At 40.2% G+C, this 21416-nt stretch overlaps 1 protein-coding gene across 6 annotated transcripts in view; it reads left to right on the forward strand.

Moving 5' to 3' along the window:
- Nucleotides 1-21416, forward strand: part of TMC6 (transmembrane channel like 6) — a 1104128-nt gene that overhangs the window by 645201 nt on the left and 437511 nt on the right. The gene's annotated exons all lie outside the window — the stretch shown is intronic.

A 21416-nucleotide genomic window follows, 5' to 3' on the forward strand; every position in this document is an offset into this window, starting at 1 on the left:
GCATTACACACAGCGTTAAAACAGTGCACTGCAAATCCTTCTCTCTCTCATACACACACACACACACACACACACACACACACACGCACACACGCACACACACACACACGCACACACACACAGTTAAATGGAGAATAAGCACAAACCATTACACAGAGAAGGTCCCACAGTGGCCATTGTGTAGCTGGAGAAGGATCCACAGATTCACCCATTGAGATGGAGAAAGGCACACTGTAAGCTGTAGGAGGACCTAGAATGAGCACAAACACAGATGTAGAAGTCTCCATAGTGCAGATATGCACTACTAGGTAGAAAAGGGTTTGCAAATGACACAAACCATTTGATGGAGAAGGGCCTGCTTAAGGTTGAAATTGTCAGATGTAGAAAGTCTTTCATAAGAGCCACCAGAGAACTATAGGTAGCCCTTGTGTTATCACTTTGTTCACAAATGTTACTTGTGTTGAGTTTATGATATCAGTGCAAAACATCTGTGTTACATTGTGTTTTGGAGAACAAACTTATACTCTTCAAAGAGGTCATCTGGAGTTTGTATCCAATAACAAGGTTCATAGTCTTCATCTCCATACTATGAATATAGCTGTAACCTAATAATAACTGTATGTAATATAACACATTTTAAGGCTGGCAGGGAATGCCAGGTTCTAGTAACCCTGTTCAGAAAGGAATTTCTCTTAAATGTAGTGCTGTGAGAGTTCACTTGTAGAGGTATGTACTTTTTTTTTCTAGTTCACACTGCTGTTCCTAAATATTACCTCTAAGGTAATAGCATTAAAATACTTAAATGGTAATAAGTCTCCTTGGAGCCTATTGTCTGTCACCATCAAGCTCTTTGGTACCCAAAATGTTGTGACTGAAAAGTTGCCTGCATCGTTTCATGGCACTTAGACTTGGAGAGCACAAAGAATGTGAATGCTGCATTTCCTTACTTTATCTCCCTTTTCCAAGTTTGTGTGCATATAGTTCAAGGGTGAGGAGGTTGCCCTCACGTTGGGGTGGATGCAGGGGGTTTGCTCCCCACTGAAAATTGTATTTTGCCAACTTGAAAGCAGCACTGACAACCTCCAACAGTTTTTGATGTTTTGGGTTTGAATAATTGCATGTTGATTAAATGAAGACAGTATCATAGTACTTCAAAATCTAATGCTAATGTGTAGTTTTCAGAGTTCAAATGATGCCTTACCAGATGCATCCAATAAATTGAATTCTTATGGAATATGATTTCCCTGTTTTTTTTTCCCCTAGGTTTTCTTTTCTTAATACACCAAGTAATTTATTGTTTCACGTATCTACAGCAGCAATATATGATCATTGGTGCAGAATATGGGTAGATGGAACTTGATTTACAGTGTGTAAAATCATACATTTTTCATATGAAAGTGAACTGCACATGTCACTGATGAGCTGTACTGGGTATCCTGATAGTCCTGCAGCTTATATTGGTAATTCATATTAGTAATACTCAACCCTCTCTTTATCTCATCTGCAAACACAGACACCCAGTTAAGTTTAGGGAATGTAACCATAAATATAAGAGAAACTGCTTGAAAACAAAACCTTATTGAGCTCCTTTTTAAACTATCCTCTCCAAAGAAATTTGATTATATATTCTAATTCTATCTGAATGCTTCCTGAGCCAATTGGAAACCTAGTTAATAATGTTGGGGTGACTTTCACATCAACTAATATTTTCAATCTAAAAATGTGGCACCATCAAAGGTCTTTGCAAGATCAAAATAAATTATGTTTGTTCCTAATCCTAGAGTAGTACCATGTTCACATAAAACTTCAAAGTATTGGTTAAACAGGCTCTACCACCCCAGAAGCCATATTGGCAAACTACATCAGACGTTTAAATGAATGTGGTATAAACTCAAGGAGACATTTCAAAGCATTTGCCAACAGCTCTTTTCAAACCTGAGGCCAGTAATTACTGTTTTACTAAGGTCTCTCTTTTTGGGAAATGCGTTAGTAGCATGTTTGACAGGTCTGGAATATGTGCAGGTTACAAACGTTGAAAAAGATGCATTAGATATGATACGAGTTGATTTTTAATTCTTGTTAAGAGTAAAACATTAAGGCTATTGGGTGCCACTGCTGAATTTGACCTAATAAAGTTTGAATCATTCACTTCAAGTACAGGACAGTTATGATATTTATTATTCAGTGCTGTTGCAGCTAGATCTGAAATCACATCAATTTTTCCAAAAAGGTTTCACAAAGTACTTTCAGCCATCATTCTCTCTCTTATTAAATTATTATTCCCAGTATCAATCCTTATAAATAGATCCATTCTCGAAAACAAGGTTCCTCAACTGTGGAAAATCTCCCATGTAATCCCACTTCATAAAGGGGGACCTTCCACAGAACTGACAAACTATCGTCCAATTGCTATTCTTTCACCTCTTTCTAAGCTACTCGAAAGGTGTATTCATCTCCAAGTCATGAAATTCTTAGTAACAAATAACCTTCTCTCAAACACTCAGCATGGGTTTTGCCCATCGCATAGTGCCACTACTGCTCTCTTACCCTTCACTAATACCGTAAACCATCACAGGAATAAGAACTTTGTATCTGCCATCTTTATAGATCTGTCACAAGCTTTTGATATGGTCTCCCATTCCAAACTAATAGATGTATTAACTGAACTATCCTTCTCACCATCTGCCACAGCTTGGTTTAATAGCTATTTATCTGGCCGTCAACAGTCTGTTCTATGGCAAGGTGACCTATCTCCATGCCTTCCTTTATCTATTGGTGTCCCCCAAGGATCTGTCTTAGACCCTCTCCTTTTCTCCCTCTTTACTAATAATCTGCACACAGCTACTCCACATGGTTCTATAATACAGTATGCAGATGATTCAACACTTATCTGTGCTGCCATTTCTCTGTCAGCTCTTCACTCTCAAACACAGGAGTCTTTCGCTTCTGTTGAAACATGGTTTGTCAATGCCCAACTAATCCTGAACCCGAACAAAACTAAATTATTACTCTTCCAACCTAACAAGACATCTATATCTATCTCATGCCCACTATTTAACATAATAGCCAAAGACAATACTGTCATCTGCTTGACAAATAATACAAAGCTTCTTGGAGTGGAAATGGACAGTAACCTAAAATTTGACTTGCATGTCTCCCTAACAATAAAAAAGTCCATAAGAAACTTGGAAGTCTATATAGGCACAGAAGGTTCCTGGCCAAAATGGTCAAAATTACATTGGTACAAACCCATCTGCTCTCTACTATATGCCTCTCCAATTTTAGCTAATTTTAGGAAAACTGACCTATCTAAGCTAGAAGCATGTTATAAAATTGCTAAGTTTGCATCTGACTGCCCATATAGAACATATCATTGTACAGCTTTAAGGATACTAGACTGGCTTGAACTTCCCAATATTATTATTTACAACCAACTCTCTCTAACTCGCAGAATCATAACTCAACCAACCAAAATCCCTGCACTACAAAATTTCATCCTTCCTTACAGTTCCAGCAGATCACTCCAGTCCGCTAATGATTGGTAGTTGATTTTTACGTGCCGAGTTACCAGCCCTGACGCAAAACCTTCAATGAAGGTATGCCCATTCACATGTCTCCATGCAGAAGACGCTCTAGCTGAGAATTGAACCAGACAGAGTCTTACTGTGAGGCGACAGTGCTACCGCAGCACCACCACTGCGGGTCTAATGAGTTCCTTTTAATAAATTCTAATATTAGATTTTGATATATAGAAACACTAGTCCTAGTTCCATAGTTCTTTATGTATACTAACAGAATTGAGCCTCTATCTGTTTCTGTAACCAGTTTTGGTTTAACGTCAAGTAAATGGCTACTTCTTGTCAGAGGTTTAAAAATCTACACATAGTAATCAGAAACACATGTTAAGCAATTACTTTTTTTTCCATGTAAAATTGTTCTAGTCTGTCTGGGAAGTTGTGGTCGCCCGTGGCTATAGAATACTGTAATGTAAAGCATTCCTGCAATTTCTTAACAGCTATTGTGAGATTTGGGGGTGTTTTTAGTAAATCTGAAAAACATCTAATTGCATGTAAAACTGCCTCAACTCATTCCCGCCAGTGGAGCTCAGGAAGTTTGCACTGTAACTTCCAATGAGCTGAGCCTAAGCCTTTTGACAGAATGAAATGATGTCATCACATTTCAAACAAATCTTCATATCTCTGGAACCATAGGGGTTATGAAAGAAGTATAAATGGAAAACTCTTCAGCACAAACTATTTTTATAGTGGTAGTATTCTTTAGGTTCTGGGTCTTAAACTGAATTTATAAGTCACAGTAAACACAGCAACTATTACATTTGTAATATTTTGTAAACAACTTACAGTATCTCAGCAACTACTTAAGTTGCCCACATAATCATTAATATTTTATTCATCTAGCTGAGAGCTTTCAGACAAGTCTAAGGAGTTCTGTCAGTGTTACTTGGTTGTTGAGATATTTAGAAAAATGTGAAAATTATATAAATTAATATAATAAAAATAACAGTTAATATCTATTTATCTGCACTAGATAGATGTCAAATAGTAATGCAGTTGAGTTTCCCACTGTGTAAACCTTAAGATGAAATCTTTTAAAACATTGTACATAGCATGGTTTTGGAATTATTGATGCAAGTATGAACAAGCAATATTCGCCTAGAGGGGTCAGTAGGAGTTAACTGCAGTTGCACCTGGAGGTGTCACTTGGATGTAATTAATTAAAGGGGTTTTAATTCCTGTTATCTCATTGCTGTTAGTGTGAAACATCAGTGAGGTACCACAAATATTTGTAATGTGTATAGATACCCCCACCAGATATATTCTCTCCATGCATATGAAAGCCATAAAAAGCAACCTATGATAATGGGTGTCACACCCCTGCACTGGCCCAGTAGTCAAGGAATCTCAGTTCTCACCACTGGCAACAGTGGGGGACATGCATAATTACACACACAGTAAAGTGCAGTTTCCCTTAAGAGCACACAGAGATCAGAGTCAGTCTGGAGCTGGTTTCTCCCTCTCTCTCTCTCTCTCTCTCTCTGTCTCTCCAAGTCCCCAATAAGACTCCCCACTGGCACAGCTATAGGGTTGAGATCTTAGCCAAGTGGTCAAACCAAAACCTCTAGCACTGGCTCTGTCCAACCAGTGCTTTGTGTCCCTGCCCAAGTAGCTGAATCACACCCACTTTGAGATTTGATTTATATACAAATGCCCACACACTCCTGGGAAAGGCTGGCATAGGTTTAATAGCTATGCCCCCTTCTGCGCAGACTATAAGGTAGTTATCTCTGCCACTAACCAACTCTTTATCAGCTACTATAAGACCCTTACAAAGGGTGTCCAGTCCTACTGTGTAATGTTACTATTATCCAAATGGTAGTCTGACCAAGAGCAAGGCTGTTGGAGTGGCCTGTACAGTGTCACCAAATACACATGCAAGTACTCTAAGAGCTTAAATATGTCTCACAATTATCAGGCAGAAAGACAGCTTTAAATATATTTAATAATAAATAATAAAAGAGCAAGTCAGTATTCAATAACTCAACACAGTGAATTCAGCGTTCAAAATCACAGGAAATATTTGAAACCAACATTGCAGGACAGTCTCAAATAAATACTTCCTATCTATATCTAAAAGAGATATTGTGCCCTAAGTCTTACTTACAAAGCAAGTGCAGATGATGATGATGAGTGGATGTTCTTGCTAGGTCCAAGACAAAATACAAAATGCACAGTCTCTCTCTCTCTGAGAGTTCTTAAATCAGTATCACATTTTACTGCTGGGTTAGCCTGGATGACATCACTTTTTGTCCCCTGATTTCAGTTCCCAGGCTAAACAGAAACTTAACAGAATTTTAACATCTCTGTGTTAAAAATACATATCTCAGATATTTGCGCAGGACTGTGTAGCTGCTAGGAAGTCAAAAAGCAATAAAACACTTTACATTTTAAACCTGGTAATTACTTTTCTTTCAAGACAATAGAAAAACATCTAGCACTAGATTTTGTGTCTGCTTCTGCATTGAAACTGGCTTCTATAGCACAATTGTAAAGCACTTAATTTCAACTTGTTTTCTTGAAGTTGTGTAAGTTAATCTTCTATGTCCCAGCAGGGTATGCTGTGGTTACATTCTTGAAGCTGAGTACATAATATTCTGTATAAATCATATCAATATTCAAAAATGACATAGAATTATTTACAAAATTCCAGATAGCTGGACTGGCAGTGATACAATGGGCATAACTGCTGTCTGCTTGATCCCCTGTGTCCAGTGTACCACCAAATGGATTTGACATTACTGCACTTGATGTCCCCAAGTAGAAAAATATGTTACTGATAGAGGACCGTTGACATGGTGTACACATTCCCCCAGTATGTATAAATTTTACTGACTTTGTCCCTCCCAAGGATCTTTAGTCTATCCACAAAAAGGATATGCGACTAGTACTATGGAAGTCTCTGGCATGTGTCCATAGATGTAATTCTGCCAAATACTGTTTTTTTTCCCTTTCGTTGTGTGTGACTGATAATTCCCACTGTCAATGCAGGTAAAGCCCCCCCCCCCCCCCCCCCATATGTTAAGTGTATCTGCAGGATTTCCAACAGTTTTTGCTGTATGTCTGTGTCCAGGTGCTAGACATTTAATACCTGTGGGGTTATCACCAGTCTGTGAGATCTAAAGTCCCTAGTATCCCCCATTGAATTCACAGGGTCATTCATGTTGTGTGGCATGGCTGTCACTGCTGACCTTACATATATTACTTTTCCTAATTTTTCTGAGGCTTTTTTCACCCTCCATGTATTTCCAAACTGTCTCCGCTGAGAAATAATCATAACAGTAGCATATCTACTGATGTTACAGTACTCCTCAATTGAGATGTCTTTACTGTAACCACACATCTGTTTGGACTTCCATAGATTTTTGATTTTTTTAAGCATGCATGTGAATAAATGCATGTTAGTTAGTTAGTTAGTTAGTTAGTTAGTTAGTTAGTTAGTTAGTTAGTTAGTTAGTTAGTTAGTTATACACACACATCTTTATGGGTCCCAGTCAGTTGATGGAGTTTTCAGAAACTCAAACTCCATATGGGCTTGACCATATCATAGAGGTTTTGAAACATAATTGCTTTTGAAAGGAGACTGTGGTGCAGCAAGGATCAGGAAATGTACTCTTTTCTTCACCGTAGTGTGATCTTGGAGTTGGTATTCATATATAATTAGCAGTGTTTGTGGGTTGCAGTGGGCTTGGCCCCCTGCAAAATTGTAAAAAGTTAACAGTGCTGGATAATACTTATCTTGGGTCTGTTGCTAAAAATTATAGGAGGCCTATTTATTTCATCTGATAACCGCATAGGATTTCAGACAAAACTGGAAGCAGAAACAAAAGGGCCTATTTCAGATGCATGGTCGGCCTGACAACAGGGCCTATTTCAGATGTGGTCTACTTGAAGCTGCAGCTCTATTGATCCCTTTGTCATTCCAGCCTTGATGCATAGCAGCCATGATGACCAAAAGACACAATAGCAGAGAAGTGGATGCAGTTGTTTCCTTAAGGTACTGAATGTAAACTCAGTGCTGGCCAAATGACACAGGTAGCACATTAGATCAAGTTTTTAAAAGGAATGAGTAAGACACATTCCAGTAACTGCTATAGTGGTTCATAAATGTAATGACATCATCAGAACATAAAGTGGTGGATATTTAAGGGAGAAAATTAAATTTCACTGGAAAGATGGTACAGATCTGGAATGTAGATGTGATGTAGTTGGAAGTTTTTAGTGGTAACATTATGCTGGAGAATGTGAAGACCGACACAATATGTGGAACTGTGCAGCAGATGTTTGTACTCCTGAATGTAGATTTCCTGGACCATTGGTCTTTGCTGCCCTTTTTCCCTAAATTCTCTTTATTGAATTTTCACTATCACAAGATATACAAATCTAACGTGGCACAATGCATAACTTCCACACAGTTTGTGTACAGAAAAATAATAAATGTGTCTGTTGACATTTAATGAGTTTCTCTGCAGCTGTATATTTCACAGTGTTATTAATCAATCCATATGTAAAAAGCCATTTCAAACAATGAAGCCTGTTTCAAACAGACCTCAACAGTACTTAATGAAAGGTATGGTAGTCCTCGCATCTCAGTCACTGCTCTGTTAGGGATCTGCTGCCCTTTCGGATTAACTAAACAACATATATAATTCATTAAACTGCAACAACTTTGCTGCTTTGTATTTTTTTTTCTTTTCAGCCTTGTATTGTAGGCTTGATTTAATATATGACTTCCATTTAATGCATGCCTAGCAACCATATAACCTTTGTGGCACATCACCTCCCAACCTTATAATGTATAATTGGGTGGTGCATAATTCCAAGCCTTTTACTGTATGATTGGGTGGTGCATACCTCCAAGCTTTATACTGGCACTGCATACTGCCAAACCCTGTACTGTGTGCTTTGGTGATGCATACCTCCAAGCTTTGTACTGGTATTGCATACCATCAAGCCTTGTACTGTACGACTAGGTGGTGCATACCTCCAAGCCTTGGACTGTATGTTTGGGTGGTACATACTGCCAAACCTTGTACTGTATTCATGGGTGGTGCACACCTCCAGGCCTTGTTCTGTATGCTTGGGTGGTGCATACCTCCAAGTCTTGTACTGTATAATTGGGTGGTACCTACCTCCAAGCTTTGTACTGTATACGTGGGTGGTGCATACCTTCAAACCTTGCACTGTATGATTGGGTGGTGCATACCTCCAAACTTTGTACTGTATGTTTGGTGGTGCATACCTCCAAGCCTTGGACTGTATGATTGGGTGGTACATACTGCCAAACCTTGTAATGTATGTGAGAAGTGATGGTCCCACAACTACCAACCAATATGTGATGTCCCTTCACTGGACCAGTAATCAAGGAGCCTGAATCCTCACCACTAATGCTGAGGAAGGATGTGCACCTGGAATACAAATGGATACGCTCAGTATTTCCATATGCAGACCTCTCTGCATCAAGCACAATTTCCATTAAGAGCACACAAGAAGCACACAGCCCAGGGTCTGGGTTTCTCTATATCTGTCTCCCTCCAAGTCCTCAAAAAAACTCCCCACTGGTACAGCTCTAGGGTTAGGTTCTCAGCTGAATGTCCAAGCTAAGTCCTCCAGCACCCTGTCTGTAAACCCAGTGCTTTGTGTCCCTGCCCCAAGTAGCTGACACACACACACACACACACACACACACACACACACACACACACACACACACACACACACTAAGAGATTTGATTCTATACAAACACACACACCTGGAAAAGGCTGGCACAGATTTACCTGCCATGCTCCCTTCTGCCCAGAGTATAAGGTAGTTATCATTCCCACCAGACACTCCATAATCAGCTACTCTAAGGCCCTTAACAAAAGGTGTCCAGTTATGCTGTGTAATTTTAATATTAATACAAATGGTAGTAGTTGTCCAGGACCGTTAGGCCTTCTGGAGTGGCCCACACAATGTCACCAAATAAATATAAATACTCTGAAAGGTTAAGTAGTTCTTACAAGGACCAGCCACATTAAAAGTTTTAAATATATTTAATAAATAATAAAAGAGTATGAAACTACTGAATATATATTCACAGTAAACCACAGAGTTCAAACAAATCACAGGAGATATTGAAAGCAACATTGATGGACAGGTTTCAGACAAATAAAGAAAAACAGTATGTAAACTAAGCTTCACAATACCATAATAATTAACCAGGACAAGTCAAAATGAAATACGTGAGCAGTCAGGCCTCCAAACAGAATACTCCATCCTCAGAGATTACTCTGTCTAAAATATAGTATAGTGGCTTGCAAAGTGACCTCATCTGGTCTCCTGACTCTGGGTTCACACACTATTCCCCTGTGAAGGTGAGGCTAAAATTTAGCATAGACAGCTACAATACACATCTAAATGTTTATGGCAGTGCCTGGGGCCTCCCCTCTTCTTACTGAGCTAATAAACAGTCTTCTTACAGACTTAACACTTCCAGTCCTCTTCAGTACTGTGGGGTGCCATTTTCATGCCTTGCTGTCCTAGTATCTTCTATTAAAACATATACATTTAATTTAGTTGCAGTAATACATGTACATTTCTTTTCATTCCGGCAGGGTGCACTGTTGATGCATTTTAACACAAGCACACCTCACAAATACATTTTCAGCGCAAGCATCTGTGCAAATCAGTTTGATATGCAAATTACATATAATTTACAAAATTCCAGATACCTGTGCTGGCACAAGTCATAATCTACTGTCCTACTTCTCCTGGCATGGCTAGCAGTATCTCCTGTTGTCACCCTGTATACTTGGGTGTTGCATACTTCCAAGCCTTGTACCGTATGCTTTGGTGGTGCATACCATCAAGCCTTATACTGTATACTTGGGTGGTGCATACCTTCAAGCCCTGTACTGTATGCTTGGGTGGTGCGTACCTCCAAGCCTTGTACTGCTTGCTTGTCTGGTGCATACCTCCAAGCCTTGTACTGTATGCTTGGGTGGTGCATACCTCCAAGCTTTGTACTGTATGCTTGGGTGGTGCATACCTCCAAGACTTGTACTGTATGCTTGGGTGGTGTATACCTCCAAGCCTTGTACTGTATGCTTGGGTGGTGCATACCTCCAAGCCTTGTACTGTATGTTTGGGTGGTGCATACTTCCAAGCCTTTTGGTGCATACCTCCAAGCCTTGTACTGCATGATTGGGTGGTGCATACCTCAAAGCCTTGTACTGCGTCCTTAGGTGCTGTATACCTCCAGGCCTTGTACTGTATGCTTGGGTGGTGCATACCTCCAAGCCTTGTATTCTTTGTTTGGGTGGTGCATATGTCCAAACTTTGTACTGTATACTTGGGTGGTGTATACCTCCAAGCCTTGTACTGTATGCTTGGGTGGTGCGTACCTCCAAGCCTTGTACTGCATGCTTGGGTTGTGCGTACCTCCAAGCCTTGTACTGTATGCTTGGCTGGTGCATACCTCCAAGCCTTGTACTGTATGCTTGGCTGGTGCATACCTGCAAGCCTTGTACTGTATGCTTGGCTGGTGCATACCTGCAAGCCTTGTACTGTATGCTTGGCTGGTGCATACCTCCAAACCTTGTACTGTATGCTTGGCTGGTGCATACCACCAAGCCTTGTACTGTATGCTTGGGTGGTGCATACCTCCAAGCCTTGTACTGTATGCTTAGGTGGTGCATACCTCCAAGCCTTGTACTGTATGCTTGGGTGGTACTTAGCTCCACGCCTTGTACTGTATGCTTGGGTGGTACGTAGCTCCAAGCCTTGTACTGTATGCTTGGATGGTGCATAGCTCCGTGCCTTGTACTGTGTGATTGGGTGCTGAATACCTCCAAGCCTTGTACTATATGCTTGGGAGGTGTACATCTCCAAGCCTTGTACTGTATGCTTAGGTGGTGCATACCGCCAAGCCTTGCACTGTATGCTTGGGTGTTGCATACCTCCAAGCCTTCTACTGTATGCTTGGGTGGTGCGTAGCTCCAAGCCTTGTACTGTATGCTTGGGTGGTGCGAAGCTCCAAGCCTTGTACTGTATGCTTGGGTGGTCCGTAGCTCCAAGCCTTATACTGTATACTTGGGTGGTGCATACCTCCAAGCCTTGTACCGTATGCTTGGGTGGTGTATACCTTCAAGCCTTGTACTGTATGCTTGGGTGGTATATACCTTCAAGCCTTGTACTGTATGCTTGGGCGGTGCATACCTCCAAGCCTTGTACTGTATGCTTGGGTGGTGCATACCTCCAAGCCTTGTACTGTATGGCTTGGGTGGTGCAATCCTCCAAGCCTTGTACTGTATGCTTAGGTGGTACGCAGCTCCAAGCCTTGTACTGTAGGCTTGGGTGGTGCGTACCTCCATGCCTTGTACTGTATGCCTGCGTGGTGCATACCTCCACGCCTTGTACTGTATGCTTGGGTGGTGCATACCTCCAAGTCTTGGACTGCATTATTAGGTGGTACATACTGCCAAGTCTTGGACTGTATTATTAGGTGGTACTTTCTGTCAAGCCTGGTACTGTATTCTTGGGTAGTACATACCTCTAACCCTTGTACTGTATGCTTTGGTAGTGCATACCACCAAGCCTTATACTGTATACTTGAGTGGTGCATACCACCAAGCCTTGTACTGTGTTCTTGGGTGGTGCATACCTCCAAGCCTTGTGGTGTGTACTTCCAAGCCTTGTACTGTATGACTGCGTGGTGCATACTGCCAAGGCTTGTACTGTATGCTTTGGTGTTCCATACTGCCATGCCTTATACTGTATACTTGGGTGGTGCATATTCCCAAGCTTTTTACTGTGTACGTGGGTGGTGAATATCTCCAAGCCTTGTACTATATACTTGGGTGTTGCATACCTCCAAGTATTTGAATTGTAGGGCTGGGTGTTGCATACCTCCAAACCTTATACTGTATACTTGTAGTGCTTGCTTCCAAGCCTTATACTGCTGGCTTTGGTGGTGTATTCCTCCCAGCCTTATACTGTTGGACTGAGTGGTGCATACCTCCCTTCCTTATACTGTTGGTTTGGGTAGTGCCTGCCTCTGAGGCTTGTATTGTTGGTTTGGGTGTTGCCCCAGCCTTATACTGTAGACTTGGGTGGTGCATAGCTCCCAGGCTTATACTACAGGTTTACATACCCCTGATCCTTGTACTGTAGGCTTGGACTATGCATAACTCACAGACTTATGTTGTAGGCATGGGTTGTTCAAACCTGCCAGCCTTATGCTGTAGACTTGGCTTGTACATATCTCGCAGACTTATACTGTGGACTTCTAGCCTTGCACCATGAATATGGTCAGTATGTGCCTCCCACCCTTACACTGCAGGCTTTAGTGGTTCATGTCTCCTAGCCTTTTATGGTAGGAATGGGTCATGTTTGCCTCCCAGCCTTATACAGTAGACTTTGGTGGTATGTACCTCCCAGGCTTACAAAACAGGCTTTGGTGGTGTGTAACTTCTGTCTTAGATGAGGTCACTGATGTGTGACTGCTCTTCAGGAACGTAAAGTTAATACCCTATGATTTATCCTTAGCTTTGTTGTTGCAAAAAATGGTGGATCTCATTTAGAAAAATTTCATCTTCAGTAACCTCTGCAACTGATGCCATATGCTTTATGACTGCTTAGCAGATGATAATTTATCATGCTGCTGGAAACCTCTTTCTATTATGATTAATTTAACTCCCACTGTCCTATTTGCCACACTTCAAATACAGTCAGAGGAAAACAACCACAGGCTACTTCTGTACATTTTTTCTTTCGTGAGTTTCATTGAAAATCTGATGAGTACAAATTACTTTTTTCCTTTTTACCCTTCCTAGTTTTAATAGTGAAAACTAAAATGTTTAAAGCTTTTCTATCAGAAAATCAAATATTGTTTGACCTTTTTTTGGCTTTAAGCCTGGACTTGTTCATCTTGCTGTGTCTCTCTTAATAAGGAATGGCCATGGTTGGCCTACTGGCAGGCACACTTGGATCTATGTCAGTTCACTGATGCAACTTATGCTAAGAATTGCTATACCTGGATGGATAATCACTGCATTTCACAGTTGTTGTTGAGTTCTAAAAAAGCTGCATTTTTGTTGAGAGGGTAAACCTCCCCTGCACCCTTTCATGTGGGGGACTACACCTCTCATTGCCCATTACTTTAAATATACCAAATCTGAAATCACACATCAGTAGGGAAATGGAGTAATTTCCTTACTCCACTGTCTGCCAGTCTCAGTAAACACACCTGTACCCACCACACTACACATTATCACTGTAGGTGAACCGAGCATATCCATTCGCTTACACTGCTAGACTAACAACCTGCACTTACTAAGTACTAACAGTAATTGAAGAACTAAACTTCACTGTTATGCTCTAAACTCCTGTTCAACTAGACCAGCACTGATATAATGAATGCCAGCAGGCATGCTAGCTGTTTTGTTTGACTTATTTTTGTTAAGAATTTAAGTACACTACACAACAGATATAATTTAAAAAATCAAGCATATTTACTGTGTCAGCTTTGTATGCCACTCATTTCAGAAAGAAAATTTAGTGAAGATCCTGGCTATTCTCTAGATACAGCTGCCAACTTCTACCAGTGGGACAGGATCTGTAACTTCTGCCCGTCCTAAAACTAAGTTCAAATCTAGTTTCCCAAAAGACTTTTCCTTCTACTCCTTTCCTACTACAATAGCAGAACCTGCAGCTAAAAGTTCTTTGTCAAAGCTTATATTGAAGGTGCCTTCCCAAGACAAAAATAATTCTGTCTAAATCCCTACTCTATCGTTTGTGGAATCCACTAGTTCGGAAGTTGGTGTTGCCCAGTCCCAACCTCTGGATTCTATGTTGGCAGGCTCAGTTCCTTTTGCTTGTCAATTTGCATAGTGTAGGTAAGGAAAAGCTGCCTGAGACTGTTGTGAAACCGCAAGGAAGAACATTTTGAGCCACTTTTCCTCATCCCCTCTGAGTTGAGGCACCAAAAGAGTTTAAAGTTTTCACCTGGGGCTAATTTCCTTTTCATTGGTACATGTTTCCAGCATCCATGGATCAATTGCCTGCCCTAGTTTCAGTTCAACTAGCAACAGTCATTAGGATGTTGTCAGTGTCCCAGTCACTGAGGACATTACATCCTCTAGCCCCAACATTCCCAATGTCATATTTGCAGGTGGCAGCCTTACTAACACCATGTGTGTCCCATCAGTCAATGATGCTCCTAGTGCTAGCCCTTAAAGTATCACTAACCGGGTGGCAGCTATGCCAGTGTTAGATCCAACATCGGGATTTCTGATGCCAGGTTTTTCTTCCCCACATACAGTATTTATGATACCTGCACCTGCAGTGCTATTCCCAAAGATGGTAATATCCATTATGTTTCCTCCAAATCTCTCATGTAGCATATAGACCAGTTAGAGACGTTCTGTTCCAAGTTCTACTGCAGGGGCAGGCCCAAGCATTATCAACACCCCTAAAGAATTCTCAGGGGTCCAGATTCTCACTTTCCTCAGCTAAATAAATTTTATAGTCTTCTGATTCAGAGCCTACACTTGAAAGGTCTTGGAAGGATCATGCAAATACCAAGCAGATTAAATCTCCAATGGGATCGCCCATTGGGGACCTCAGTTAAGAAGTGAGGACCCTACATTTAGCTCTATTAATAAGTAATGTTCTCTCTCTCTCTGAGGAAGTCTGTAAAATGCCTGTAGGTGTACACTGCCAATGACTCAGTGTTGCTGGACATCTTGAAAGATGCCACCAAAATTGCATAGAAAAACCCAAGCACAGTGGTTCCTCTTTTGAAGTAAGCTGACCGTGTGTTTTAGCCTCCAATGGAATTTTAAATCTGGGCAGTGATTCCTAAGTCAAATACTATAGTTTCTGCAGAAGCCTTATGTAAAGCTCCAATTCCTCAGAGACTGTCAATCCAGCAGGGATGCCAGGGAAATGGACAGATTTGAAAAGTGCATGTCTGTGTCCATAATTCTATCCTTCTGGTTGCTAAGCTAGCCTACACACACACACACACACACACACACACACACACACACACACACACACACAGTGTACTTACATTTTGTCAGCATGTCCCTTTTGAATCATGCATTCTTACAGACTTTGCTGAGGAGAGCAAGGTGACCATTCAGGATTGACCCTTCATTGGACCTTTTCGGCTTGGTAAGGCCATTAAATTGCACCTTAAAGATATGGAGGAGTAGGATGAGATATAAACACTAGATTGTATAACCCTTCACCATCTGCAGCATTCTTTTAACAGAAAGCAAAGGGGCTAGTGCCATGTGTGATTTAGGTGTGGTGCACAGTAACAGCAGCAATGAGTAATTTGAGAAGGAGACAGTAATCTCAGTCTGGATTCCAGCAAGGGTACAGATCTAAATATCAAGGTCCTCAGCAGTCATCCTTAGGTTGGACAGCAGCAGTCCTGAAGTCTTGCTTAGCTGCCGCATTCTGGAAAGAGTTGGGTTTTGATTCTCCCTCTACCTGAAATATTGTATAAATGTTACCAAGGATAGCTGGGTAAGGGAAATAATATCCAGGGTATGTGGTCTTCTTTCTTTCCCCTCCCCAAATTCTTTCCTTGCTTTTGCCAGATTTCCCACCTCATAAAAAGTCAGTAGTAAGGAAGGAGGTATTTAACATCTTAAAGAAAAGAACCATCCAAGAGGTCTTACCAGATGGGCTTTGCATTACACGATTCTATTTGGAGTCAAGGAAGTCAATCAGTCTTAGGCCCTTATTATATCTCAGAGGCCTAAACACCTGTTTCTCCCAGAAGAAGCGTTTTGAGTGGTCACAGTGCAGTCTGTCAGAAGGACACTGGATGTGCTATTTGGAGCTCCAGTGTGTCTGTGTGCACATTGAAGTTGCAAAGGAGTTCAGGAATTATTTGCATTTCCAGGTCAGAGTCAGACATAGCCAGTGCAAGCCTCAGCTATGCTCCCAGAGTGTTTGCCAAGTGTGTGTACATAGTAGCAGCTCACCAGAGGCTGCAGGGAGAGACAAACTATTCCCTGTCTAGATGACTGGCTCCTTGCTACAAAATTGATGATGTGTTTTGTGAACATGAGTCTCTGTTCAAAGTGCTCACTTCCCTTGGAATAATTGGGAACTTTCCATCCCATTCCTGGTTCAGTATTTTACACTCCTAGGATGTACTTTTGACACCTCTCTATATCAAGGTTTTCTGCACTTGCACAGGGTGTGTTCTTGTCAAAAAATTGTTGCCAGTCTTCTATGAGTGCAGTCTTTTTCATCTAAGAATCGTCTCAGAGCCATAGGACTTGTGGTAGCTTCAGTTTCTATGCTCTCTCATACTAGGTTTTGCATGAATTTCCATCAGTGGATATCTTGGGTCCAGTGTCCAAGCATCGTGATCCTATTTCCTTTCTGGTCCAGATTTTCAGAGCTTGTCATGCGTATGTATAATGGTGGTTGGATCCCACCACCCTTCGGTCTTGGAGCCCATTCCAGTCACAGACACCTCAGACATCAGTTACCATGGTTGTGTCTGCTCTAGAACTGAGGGAGAAGGGCACTGCAATGTGTAGATTCCTGAAGGTACCTGTCACCTCAGGAGATTAAGCTCCACATAAACAGAAATGACAGCAATTCAATTGACCTTGTTGGCACTTCATAGGTTTATAAGTACTTATTTGGCTATTGATCCATGATTACCTTTAGACATACATTCCCATGAAGTTTTAAGCCCTTATATTTTAAGTACAGACAAACCAGAGATGAGCAGAACATTTACATGTTGCTCCTATCCATGAGGGACAAAGGTGCTAAACCAGGTGTGAATTTGCAGTTACTCCTCTATTTGTCCAGATTATGTTTGAATTGTGTAAGAGGAGTGCTTTGCTTTTTGTGAAGAGGAAGACCGTCCCAAAGAAGTGGTATTCTGTGTGAGACATACCTATCCTTTCAACATGTTTGTTTATTTATTTACTTATTTATTGCTTTTTTTACTGGTAAAGTCCAACTGGGCACAAGTTCCATTTTCACCAGAGGGCCAGGGAGAAATTTTCTATTTTGCAAAATGAGTAGAAGAATGTTATACAAGATTCACATAATAAATGTATGTACATATATAGACTACTAATTTTATGACAGCCAAAAATAATAAATGCATATACTTAGAATAGTAAATGTACTTATGTAGACTAGTAAATGAATGAAAATAAAGTAGTAATGATATTACAGTTTATGAAAACATACCAGTTAAAACCAGAATATTAGTAAAATATTAGCTAATATCAGTCTTAATAAGAGTCTAGTTACTTTCAAATGGAATCAGCTATAAATAGATATTGAATAGGAGACAGTGAGGTCATTTTAGGATAAAATCTGTTCTGTTTCTGTTGCAAAAGAGTTTTTTTCAGGACTTTGTACATCAAGGAGTCATTGACTTTCAGTTGGATAAACATAGCTGTTTTTGCTACCCTCTCTGCACAGGCTGTAGAGGAATGAAGTCAGATAGTTGGATGGATCAGGTGAACAGCCACCATGTTGCAGCTCACTGAGGGTTTTCTTAGCCCTATTGCTCCTTCCCCAGGTGCTGAAATTACACATTGGCAGGGTGAGTTGACTGTAAGGTAGAGTTAATGGACATGCTCACTCCTGACCCGTAGAGAAGTCATGCTTATTCTGCCCTCACTGTATGCCCAACCTTGTGATCTCTCTTGAGAACCAGCCTCCATAGGCACAGTGAGACAGCCACCCAACATGATCCATCTTTCTCTCTTTACTCCACGAAAGAGCATCCATCCTCATCTAGCTGTACTTTCAAGCATGCAAACTGCTAATTTAACTCTAAATACATTGGTTGTAGTCTGGGCTTTATCGCTCTATGCCATATGCCAATGGGCACAGACTTATGTTGTTCTGTTACATGTTATTCAAAAGTGTGTATTTGCACACACACACACACACACACACACACACACACACACACACACACACACACACTCTCTCTTTCTTACTTGAATGTCCTTAAGGAGTTATTTGCATACATTTCATGGGCCTTCTTAAATGTTTTTTTTTAAGATATTGCAAAATGAAGACTGAATTATGCAGGGTTTTCCTGTATGTTGTTGGCTTTTTGGCTTTTCTTTGTGACCTTTCTACCTCTTTGTTTGATTGTTTGAGATCTTTTGCAGTCACCGTAATGTTGATGATATCAAATAGTTTTTATAAACTGAGATTTCTCCAAGAATGCCCAAACTAACCACTTGTATACTAAAGAGATTATAAAAAAAAGATGAAATGTCATCTCTGCACCTTGTGGGGTTTGATTTAAAGGCCTGAATGCACCATTAAAGACCTTAAAAAGTAAAAATGTAAAATGTCAGTGGGCATTCATAAGCCATAGAGGTGGGAACACTTCAATGTCTGTATGGATCAGTAGCATATATCCCATGGGCCTTCTTCAAAGGAGGTTTAAGGTGTAGTACACAGTACTGTAAAGACCCTGTTTTTTCTTGTCTTGAGTCTTCCTGTTTGTTGGCTTTTCTTTATGACCTTTTTTACCCTTTCTGTCTCTCTAGCTCTTCCTCTCTCTCTGTCTATATGTATATGTGTATATGGTCAAAAGTTCCATTACCCAAATGTGTAATACTAGCAGAAGCAACTGAATTATCATATCATTACTCTGTGGGAAGTCATAGTACAGTGAGAGGGGAGAATTTTCCCCTGGAAAAAAACACATCATAGTAAGTCAGTTAGGTATTTTCAGTAGAGTTTTGATCTTTGTAGGTTGATAATTATGTGTATGATCATTTGTTTATAAGTATAAATATTTTCATATACATGCAGACACACACATACAAAGACAGATAATAGATAACGTGTATATAAATCTATATTTATAAAATGGGCAAGGAAAACTGACCAATAAGATTGCTATCAGTCTGTGAATCTGGGAGAATGTTAGTGCAGGCCAAACAGACATCAGATTCAGCCACATATCTGTTCTTCTTCACAGACTTCAAAATCCAACAAATTGCCACTATCGTTAAAAGCCTATTAGGGGAGAAAATAAACACAGAAATATCCTAAAACAAACTATTAAATCAATTAAAAACACCAATCATGAGAAATGCATGTCCCCAACTCACATATGTTACTGAGTCTACATAAAGGTATTAATAAAAAAAATGAGCAAAAATAAAACAGGAATAAGTATGGTCACAAACCAAACACATTTTACAGTAATAAAAGCACTAAAACACTCAAAAGTAAATATCTGATCAGGAGCAGAAAATACACCCAAAATGGTAAAATATAACTTATGGAATTAAAGAACAAACCCACCAAACAAGAAATCAAATCGTGAAGGAAGATGCATGCTGGGAATAACTTGAAGCAAGACAACATTCCCCACAGCAACAGAAAACAGACACACTAACCAAAGATTCAGACGACACGCGCACATGCACGCACACGCACGCACACACACACACACACACACACACACACACACACACACACACACACACACACACATAAATGTGGTAGAAAGATTCTGCCATAGGTTCATAGGTAGGTACTGGGCTATCTGCCCAAAGGCGTATATTAGCACAGCCACATTGTGCGGTATTCACCGCCCCTTTGGTTTGTTCCCTAGGCCCTTGATCTAGCAGCTAGTACCCTTGGCCCCTATCTAGTAGAGCTGTTGGTATGATCCCTGGTGTGAACTTTCTGTTACCCATCCACTCGTCAAGGTTCCTCTTGAAGAGTGATAGTGAGGGGCTCTGTCTTATGTAGATTGGGACCTTGTTCCATAGCAAGGGAAGTCTTTGCAAAGGGAATCTATCCCTCCATGCATTGCTTGGCCTAAGAGGTGACTTTGAAGATAAGTGTACAAAATTAAAGTGCTGTATAAATGCAAATACATACAAAAATACAAGTAAAACTCCCATAAACATTACCATGCCATCATATAAACCAACTTAAGAAAAACATTATGAGTGGAGGAAGCATTACAGCTTTCATATATGGAATTTGCCACTAGAATGATTACCTTTGTAAATATTTCTATGGTGCATTAAGCATGTCATCAGAAAAATCAACTTAAAAAAAGCAGATGGATGAAAAACATTACTCTGTGCATATGTGTTTCAGTTCTCTGTATTGCCACCAGTATGATTACTCTTGTGAGTACTTTTGAGGCTGTGTTATGCAGAAAATGGTTTACATATTTGTGAAGCACTGTGCTACTAACCTGAAAGTCCCCTCATGTTGACTCCTTTACTTGCCAGCATTCAGTTGAGGTGTTGTGTAGTTTTGCTACTTGCTTATAAATTAAAACGTGCAATAACACATGATTGAGAGAAAGGTTTAATAAATGACTATCTTGAAAACATCATATCAACATTCAACAGTCAAAATGTTGTACCCTGCACAGAGATTGAGTAGTTAAAGTGGGCAGAGGAACTGTTTTACATTAAAACAAATGATAAAACATATCACCGGTGTAGATAAATTACTAAATGTAAAATTCAGATTGCAAAAAAATACTGATGCCCGTTTGGGCTTATGTCTCATAACACCCCTGAGTATGCAATAATATCGATACAATGCAAATCATTACCGAACCTGAGCTGTAGTCACCCCTACAAATTATATCAATATGCATTTTGTGCAGCTGTTATATCGAACAGATATATATAACTTGATTTGATCTACCTAAATTTCTTTCATTTTTCAAGAATAACAACCATCCTGTGTTACTGTGTATCTTTTGAATAATTGGCAATATTTAATTTTTTTTGTTTGTTTTGTTTTAATGTTCTGAGATCCCTTCTACTGATTATCTGCTCACCTCTTGACCATACATT

This window comes from Protopterus annectens, chromosome 4.part0, assembly GCF_019279795.1.
Source record: "Protopterus annectens isolate FY-2018-M chromosome 4.part0, PAN1.0, whole genome shotgun sequence".
Taxonomy (NCBI): domain Eukaryota; kingdom Metazoa; phylum Chordata; order Ceratodontiformes; family Protopteridae; genus Protopterus; species Protopterus annectens.